This window comes from Mus musculus, chromosome 11 (assembly GCF_000001635.26).
Source record: "Mus musculus strain C57BL/6J chromosome 11, GRCm38.p6 C57BL/6J".
NCBI lineage: Eukaryota > Metazoa > Chordata > Mammalia > Rodentia > Muridae > Mus > Mus musculus.
The window spans coordinates 34096655-34104316 of record NC_000077.6 but is presented as its reverse complement, the minus strand read 5'-3'; the positions used below and the strand labels follow the sequence as shown (position 1 = coordinate 34104316).

The window sequence follows — 7662 nt, the reverse complement described above, 5'->3', positions numbered from 1 at the left end:
TACAGTGTGAGGTTTGAGGAGCTCCACTTGAAGGTGGGCGATTTACCATGTTCAGCAGTGATCAGAAGAATTTAAAATAAAGAGAAGGCTCTAGGGGTTAAACCACAACCAAATAAGTACACGAAGTCGGCCTTACATCTTTAATGAGAAGTGTTAGCAATCCTTGCCAATATGTTCTTGGATATTCTCCCAAATCTGCTTTTATACACATAGACGTTTTTCATAACAAAAGATGGGCATGCTTATATTTTAGGGTAACCAACTTCATTTTCCTAATAAATCTCTTCATAAAGATGGTCATTCCTCACTCCATGGACAGCTGATGCAGATGCAAGGCAGTGGGGGAGCACAATGCCCAGAGGGAGGCGACATTAGATCAGGATCTATGTCTTTAATAAACAAAGCAAGTATTGTTATGGGATGGATGGCTGGCGTAATAGAATTAGAAACATATTTTATTTTGGGACAGAGACAGCTATCCTCTGATTGGTAGATTTCTGGAAATAAACACAACTTGTGTCATGAAAATGCCTTGCTAGATAAAGGGATAGCTAAGAAGCCAAGCACAAAGAATGTTCAAGCATAAAGGCATGGCAGGCAACTGGTAAACACGGTGCCTTGTTGGGTAGCGTCAGCTTCCTCTGACAGCTAGCCCCTTGCTTGCCTCACAGGGACACTGAAAGAAGAGGAGAACCTAATTCTGTCACAGTAAGTGTATCCACATTAATATTTTGAATACCGTGTGGGAAGGCTTCATCTTTCTCTTGGCTTCTATACACAATGACTAGAAGGCTCCACACTGCTGTGTTCACAGTTGAAGTGTTTTGAGTTAGAGATATGCCAGATTTAGCAAACAGAAATGCAGGAGTCATAGTTAAGTTTGAATCTTGGACAAATTGTAAAATTTCAGTCTAAGTGTGTCATGTAAGACACTGGAAGTTTTCTATTGTTTCTATAAAATTTCAATTTAGCTGAATTGTCCCCAGAGGGACAGAGAAGTTGGGACGCAACTGTAGTTGCTTGCTCAGAGTTAAGTGAGGAACAATGTTGATTTGCATTACTGACATCATTTTGCATTTCTCTCAGGGAAGGTGTGGCAAAGACGAATGTTCACTTTCTACCACAGCAGCTAAGATCACCCAATTGCTTCTTGTGTCATCTGTGTAATTGGCCATGGGAAAGCCCTAGTCCTCTGGACATATAGGAAATTTTCCTGATCGGTGTCTGGTGATGCCTTTCAGATAACAATGCTAGTGTGCATTCAAGGCTGCTACCTCCCAGACTCATGTTCATAGGGACAGTACATCGCCATGTTCAGAGGGAGTTGAGAATCCCGAGAGCATCCATCCTTAGATGCAGTGACTAGCATGTTTAACTGAGAATGAACAGGCAGAGGAGAGAGACAGGAGCCCTGAGATCCAGCAAAAGTCAGATAATTTACTCAGTTTGTTTTCCTGGAAACAAAGGCTTTATGTCAAGATTTTGCAATAAAACTAGCTGAGCCATCCACAGTCAGCTCCATAAAAGGCTTAATCACCTTGTTCTGCAAACAACTTTCCTCTTTATGGGGAATTTACCAGTTTTTTAATCTCCTTTATTTGATTAACATTAGAATCAACAACTGCAACCTGGGTTGGATTCTGGTAAACTGCCATTACAAAGTTAATAAGGAAAACTGATTTCTTTTTTTTCAGGTCTCAACTATAAGAGTCCCAAGCTGTAAGTAGCGGGTCCTGCTTTTTAGGTTTTATTTTCTTAGGAAAAAATCCCACAAAGACAGAATGCATTATGCTAGCTACTCAAGGAGGGAACACACTGCAATAAGTTGTCATTGTCCCCTAAGGCAGCAGCTTGCCACAGTCAACCTTTCAGAATTCTTCGTTGATATGAAGCCAATTCTTTGTGAATAACAAATGTTGTCCTGTTGCAAATGACAGATCGATCTATCTATAAGAAGCACTCAGAGATGGTTTGGAGGTAGGCAGTTTTTGGAGGCTACCAAAAGTTCTTGTCCACTAAGATGAGCTCTAGCATTGGAAGCAAGGCCATAGCCATTACTGAAAACACCAGACAGATTCTGAAATAGATGCCGAGTGCCCAGAGCCCCACATCCTATCAAGTCCCAGCCCCCGCCACCACTTGATTTTCCGAATTCTCCAATTAGAATGCTATCTCTGCACACCTACATGAACAATAGATCTTCTTAAACAACCCACCTCTTTCCTGCTGTTATCTATAGGGAATTTCCAGCATATGAGCCACACGGGACTGAGGTGAAGTTTCCACTTCAGAATAAAGAAGAAGAGGGGAAAGAGGACATGCTCATGTGGTAAGCCTTGCTCATAAGTTAGTTCTGTTCTGAAACTATACTCTTCCTGCTGTTGTGATGTGAAATTCACCTTGCTTTTATAAGGCACTGATGCCAACACATTCCATTTTGTATTGTTGATTGTCTTCAGCTCAGAAAGTGAACATCACTCACTCTGTGCTGGCCACCGCACATTTATGTGCCCGTATCTACATTATTAGTTGTGTATTTAAGTTCAATGGCCAATTAAAACTAAACGTCCTGGGAGCCAGGGTGGGCTCATTTAATATCCAGAGATGGTCTCCTCAGTGTGCTAGGCAACCCTAACAAGACACCACTCACAGAGCATCCTGAGCAACAGAAACAGCCTCTCGTAGTTCTACAGGCAGGAAGGTCAAGGTTGAGGGGTGCAAAGCTCTGGGTCCGTCTGAGGCTTCTTGGCTCGTAGATGGCCTCCCCTGCTTTGTTTTCCCACAATTGTCACTGTGTGTATGAACATCCCTGGCTCTTTCTACATGGTAGGATCCCTCTCCATATAAGGTAGTTTTCAGATATGCTTGGGGTCAGATCCTAACACTTCTGCTTTAAGGCACAATCACATCTTTACTCTCCATGTATAGACTCATTCTGACAATCTATGCATGCTAACACAGGAATCTGAGTGGAATGTTTTCTTTTTCCTGCTGATAATTTTTTATTGGTTATTTTATTTATTTACATTTCAAATGTTGTCCCCCTTCCCAGGTTCCCCTCCACCAACTCCCTGTCCCATCCTCCCTCTCCCTCTCCCCCTCCCCTTTTCCTCTATGAGGGTGCTCCCCCACCCACCCACTCCCATCTCACTGCTCTAGCATCTCCCTACACTGGGTATCAAACCTCCACAGGACCAAGGGTCTCCCCTCCCATTGATGCCAGATAAGGCCTTCCTCTGCTACATATGAAGCTGGAGCCATGGGTCCCTCCATGTGTATGCGTACTCTTTGGTTGGTGGTTTAGTCCCTGGGAGCTCTGGGGGGTCAGGTTAGTTGATAGTGTTGTTCTTCCTATGTGGTTGCAGTCCCCCTTAGCTCCTCCAGTCCTTCCCCTAACTCTTTCATTGGGGATCCCTGGGTTCAGTCTGATGGTTGGCTGTGAGAATCAACATCTGTATTGGTCAGGTGCTGGCAGAGTCTCTCAGGGGCCTATACCAGGCTACTGCCAGCAAGTACTTTTTGGCATTAGCAATAGTATCAGGGTTTGGTGTCGGCAGGTGGGATCGATTCTTATGTGGGGTGGTCTCTGGATGGCCTTTCCTTCAGTGTCTGTTCCATTTTTTGTCTCTGCATTTCCTTTAGATAGGAACGATTCTGGGTTAAAATTTTTGAGATGGGTGGGTAGCCCCATCCCTCAACTGGGGGCCATGCCTGTATACTGGAGATGGTCTCTACAGATTCTATCTCCCCTTTGTTGGGTATTTTGGCTAATTTAAAAAAAACCAAAAACCAAAAACGAAAAACCAAAAACCAAAAACGAAAAACCAAAAACCAAAAAAACTTCAGCTTAGCGACTGGTATCCTGGATTTGAAGACACCCAGAATGATGCAGTATCAAAGAGAAGAATCGAATCACAGATGCAATGAACTCCGTGGTTTTGCCATTTCCTGGCTGTGGACCCTGGAGCAGGGCAGGAATTAAGCTCTGTGAGAGTAAGCTGCTTTTTCTATTTAACTGGGATAATAGCTACTTCAGAGCTGTCAGAAGAGGAAAGCTCCTAGCATAACAGATGATACAATGTGAGCTCAGAGAACATCCTTTGTCATTGTTTAGTGCCCACTTATATTCTCATAACTCCTGGCACCTAAAGGAAATAAGACATCAAGAGTTTACTTTAAAAATATTAAGCAAGGGGAAATGGGTGCAGGAAACTATGAAGCCACAGCACCAAGGAGGGCTGAGTCTGGAAGACTGTCTCTAGAAATTTGACAATTGTATGACTATCACACTTAGAAAAGGAAGGCATGTCAGGGAATGTCTAATTCTGGATCGACAAATCCCACTAGTGATATGAAGGACGCTTATATGGGGCCCATAGGCATCAAAACACATATACTCGTGGTGAGTTACACCTCTTGCAATTCTTTCCATCTTTCTGACTCTATTCAGATGGAAGTCTCAGCTTGTTCTAAATGGCCTGTGACACTTTCCTGACCAATAAGAACTCGTTTTAAACAAAGACCAGGCTCTGACACGGCATCAAGCAAGAGGCAAGCTCACACAGCATAAAATATCACCCTGTTTTCATTGCCTGTGGGTCCTCCTGTTTACCTTCTGGTCACATTTTACTCCACTTATACTGGGGGTGTGTTTTTTTAAAGTAAATTTAAAAGGAGTGGAGTCTAAGATGTGATAGTAATACTAACATACTAGGTACCGTAATAATGCAGGCTTCAATAAGCTGTTATATGTTAGCAATGACTGAAACTTAGCCCTTGCCTCTCCCAAGGAAACCCAATGAGGAAATGAGGGCTCAGAAGAAAAAAAGATACTCTTGTAGAGCCACACAGCTAGCTATCATCAGGACTGATGCTCAGTTCTCCTATGGCTTCCTCATCTATTTAACTCAGCATCAGACAAACTCAACATTGTTAAACTGGAGATAAACAAAACGTAAAATGACCAACAGGCTGTGCTGTGGGTTGCCACCAGGAAGGAACTGGTTCGATAAGGCACTGAACTGTAGGAGAGGCCTGGGGAAATCAGAATGTCCTTGTACCTGATGCTGGAGACCTACGATCTCGGCACATCTTGGATAATAACTCAGAGCACCATGTCAAATACCTGGGGCGGTTTCAAAGCGTGTAGCGTCAGGGATTCCTCTTGGAATCAAGCACAGATGGCTTGAATCCCAGCTTCTTCACTTGGCAAGAAATCACTGTGTCGTCGGCTCATCTGTATCCTATTCAGCTGAAAAATTTGTAAGCCTGATACCAGTAAACAGTTACAGGACAGTTATTACCAGCCAAACCCCTCTGATTAATTATCTTACTTAGCCCTCAAAATATTATTCCAAGATATTTTTATAGCTCCTAAGATGGGGGTGGGAATTTGGTCTTAAGAGTTTATTTAGTGTAGGCTTCAAACCAAACCAGTCAGTCTAGAATCTGCCCTTAGCTCCAGCACTGCACTGTGGAAAGAAAATAACCCATAAGGGTTATAAAGCTGGCACCTAGGAAGCAAAATTGTCAAGGCCTTGTTGGTAGTCTCAAGAGGAGTCACTTGCAGCCTAGAATCCGCAATTTTCCGTTGAGTTTCTTATTTAAGACTACAATTCCCAGAATGCCACGGGTGTAGGACCAAACCAATCAAAATGCTGTGGGCATAGACGCTGACCAATCAGGTAGACAGAGACACTAGCCAATCAGGAAGCATAGCCTGGATTTCCCGCCCTCTCTCCACAGCTAATGTTGACTTGACTGACTGTTGAAGGTTCGGCCTCACCAGATCCGTTGACGAGGTGATTTGTGGTGATCATTTGGAAAGTTGAGGCGTATTTGAAGCCGTTCAGTAACCAAGCTAACTTCAGGGCTGTGGAGTGGGTGGGGAAGGGGCACCCAGAAGGTGAACGAGGCCTGTGTAAACTTCCAGAAACTTCCAGGCGGTGGGAATTTCCAGGCTGCCTTAGGCCCGGCCTCAGGGGCTGAGCGAGTGTTGTGCACTGGGAACTCGGGGACCCCTGGAGAGTAGAGATCCTCAAAATCTGCTCTTGAAAGCCTCGCTTGAGGTTTGAGGGCCCTAGCAGGGCTCTGTGGGCACGTGCATCAGTGGTGTCATGCCCTCCCTGTATAGCATGTTGACTTCTGACGTGGCCTAGTCCTCTGGGTGTGGATCTTCTGTGCCCAGTTAGTAGCCATTTTTATAACTATAAGGCTGAGCTGTGGCCAGCCCTGTGGGATTCGAGCCTCCTAAGTCTTCTGATGCTCTCTCTCCTACCCACTGGGTGGAGCTCAGGACATTCTGATTCATTTACTTCCGTTTCTGTGTTTTATTATTAATAATTAGGCTTTATACTTATTCTTTAAAACTATATTTCTACCCCCCCCCAAAAAAAAACATCCAAATCTTGGATTTGGCATGTGCACGTGAGATTGTTCTTTATGCTCTTGTTTTAATATTCAGGATCTTAGAGGTTATGCAAAGCGTGTCTCTCTCCTTAATGTCTGGAGAAAAAAAGAAGTTTTACAGCTGCCATGAAGGAAGTGAGGGAAAACAGGATACATGACTGAAATTCAGGAAAATACAAAAACACGGGCTAACTTGGTGATTCACTTGATTTCATTATCCAGCACAAATAATCCTCACCTGTAACTACCCAGCTTTTACCTGGCAGGAACAGTCTAGGCCAATTTCGGTTTACTTTTCAAGTCATTTTGAGGAGTTTGACTAAAAAGCTAGTTAACATCTAGTCAGCCATCCCTCTGGAGACAGTCTTGGTTAGATATATTTACTGTGCAACGTCGTGTATTTCAGATAATCCAGTGCTTGCTTAATCCTTTCTCGACAATGAATTATAAACACGACATAACATTTTAGTTTTTAGTGTGTGCTTAAAGAAATTACAAGTGGCTACTGTCATTCAAGAGTAAGAGACACGGAATCAACAAAAAATTAGGAAAGCCCCCACACAATTGATAACTGTAAGGTCGTTTGTAAATGTTGAGGATTTCTGAAAAGGGGACTTTGTTTCTATTGTAAGGGCCCCATCTTGTGGATGTGTCTTGGATGTGAGAAGAACCCTCACCCTAAGAATTCCACTTGCAATGGTTCTCATCTGGAAAACCAAAACAGGTTGATGCTTTCCTGGGTATAAGAAAAGACAATGACTTTAGTTCTGAGATAACACTTTTTTTTCTTTTGTAAACTACCTAAATTTTAATTTTTTAAAAAAATATACATGTGTGTGTGCCCTGTGTTGCATGGGTGTCTGAAGAGGCCAGAAAAGGACATTGGACCCCTGGAGCTGGAGTTGTAAACAGTCCTGGGGAACCATTGTCCAGTGTGAGTGCTGGGAATGGAATTTAGGTTGAAGGAGCTGTAAGTCCTCTTGACTGCTGAACCACCTCACCAACCCCCCAATGCAAATAGCTCTGCTCCTATATATTGCTTCTGTTTCTCTTTTATAATCAGATGTTTAAGAATAATCATCATGACCACAAGCAAAAAGTGGAAGCCATGATTAAGAACATTAATACAATTTCTTTGGAGGTGAAGAAGATGAAAGGTACGGATGGGGTCAGCATGTCTGCACACCACTGTCACAGAAGACAGGCTAAGCATGTCTGCACACTGCTGTCACAGAAGACAGGCTAGAGCCAATT

General features: G+C 43.3%; 1 long non-coding RNA gene across 1 annotated transcript in view; it reads left to right on the top strand.

Annotated features, from left to right (window-relative positions):
- Positions 1 to 5762: 5762 nt before the first annotated feature.
- The window catches only part of 4930469K13Rik (RIKEN cDNA 4930469K13 gene), a 124594-nt gene continuing 122694 nt past the window's right edge, over positions 5763 to 7662 (top strand). Inside the window, exons 1-2 of the long non-coding RNA NR_155520.1 lie at positions 5763 to 5801; positions 7472 to 7565. This is a non-coding gene — a long non-coding RNA (RIKEN cDNA 4930469K13 gene). The remainder of the gene's footprint in view (positions 5802 to 7471; positions 7566 to 7662) is intronic.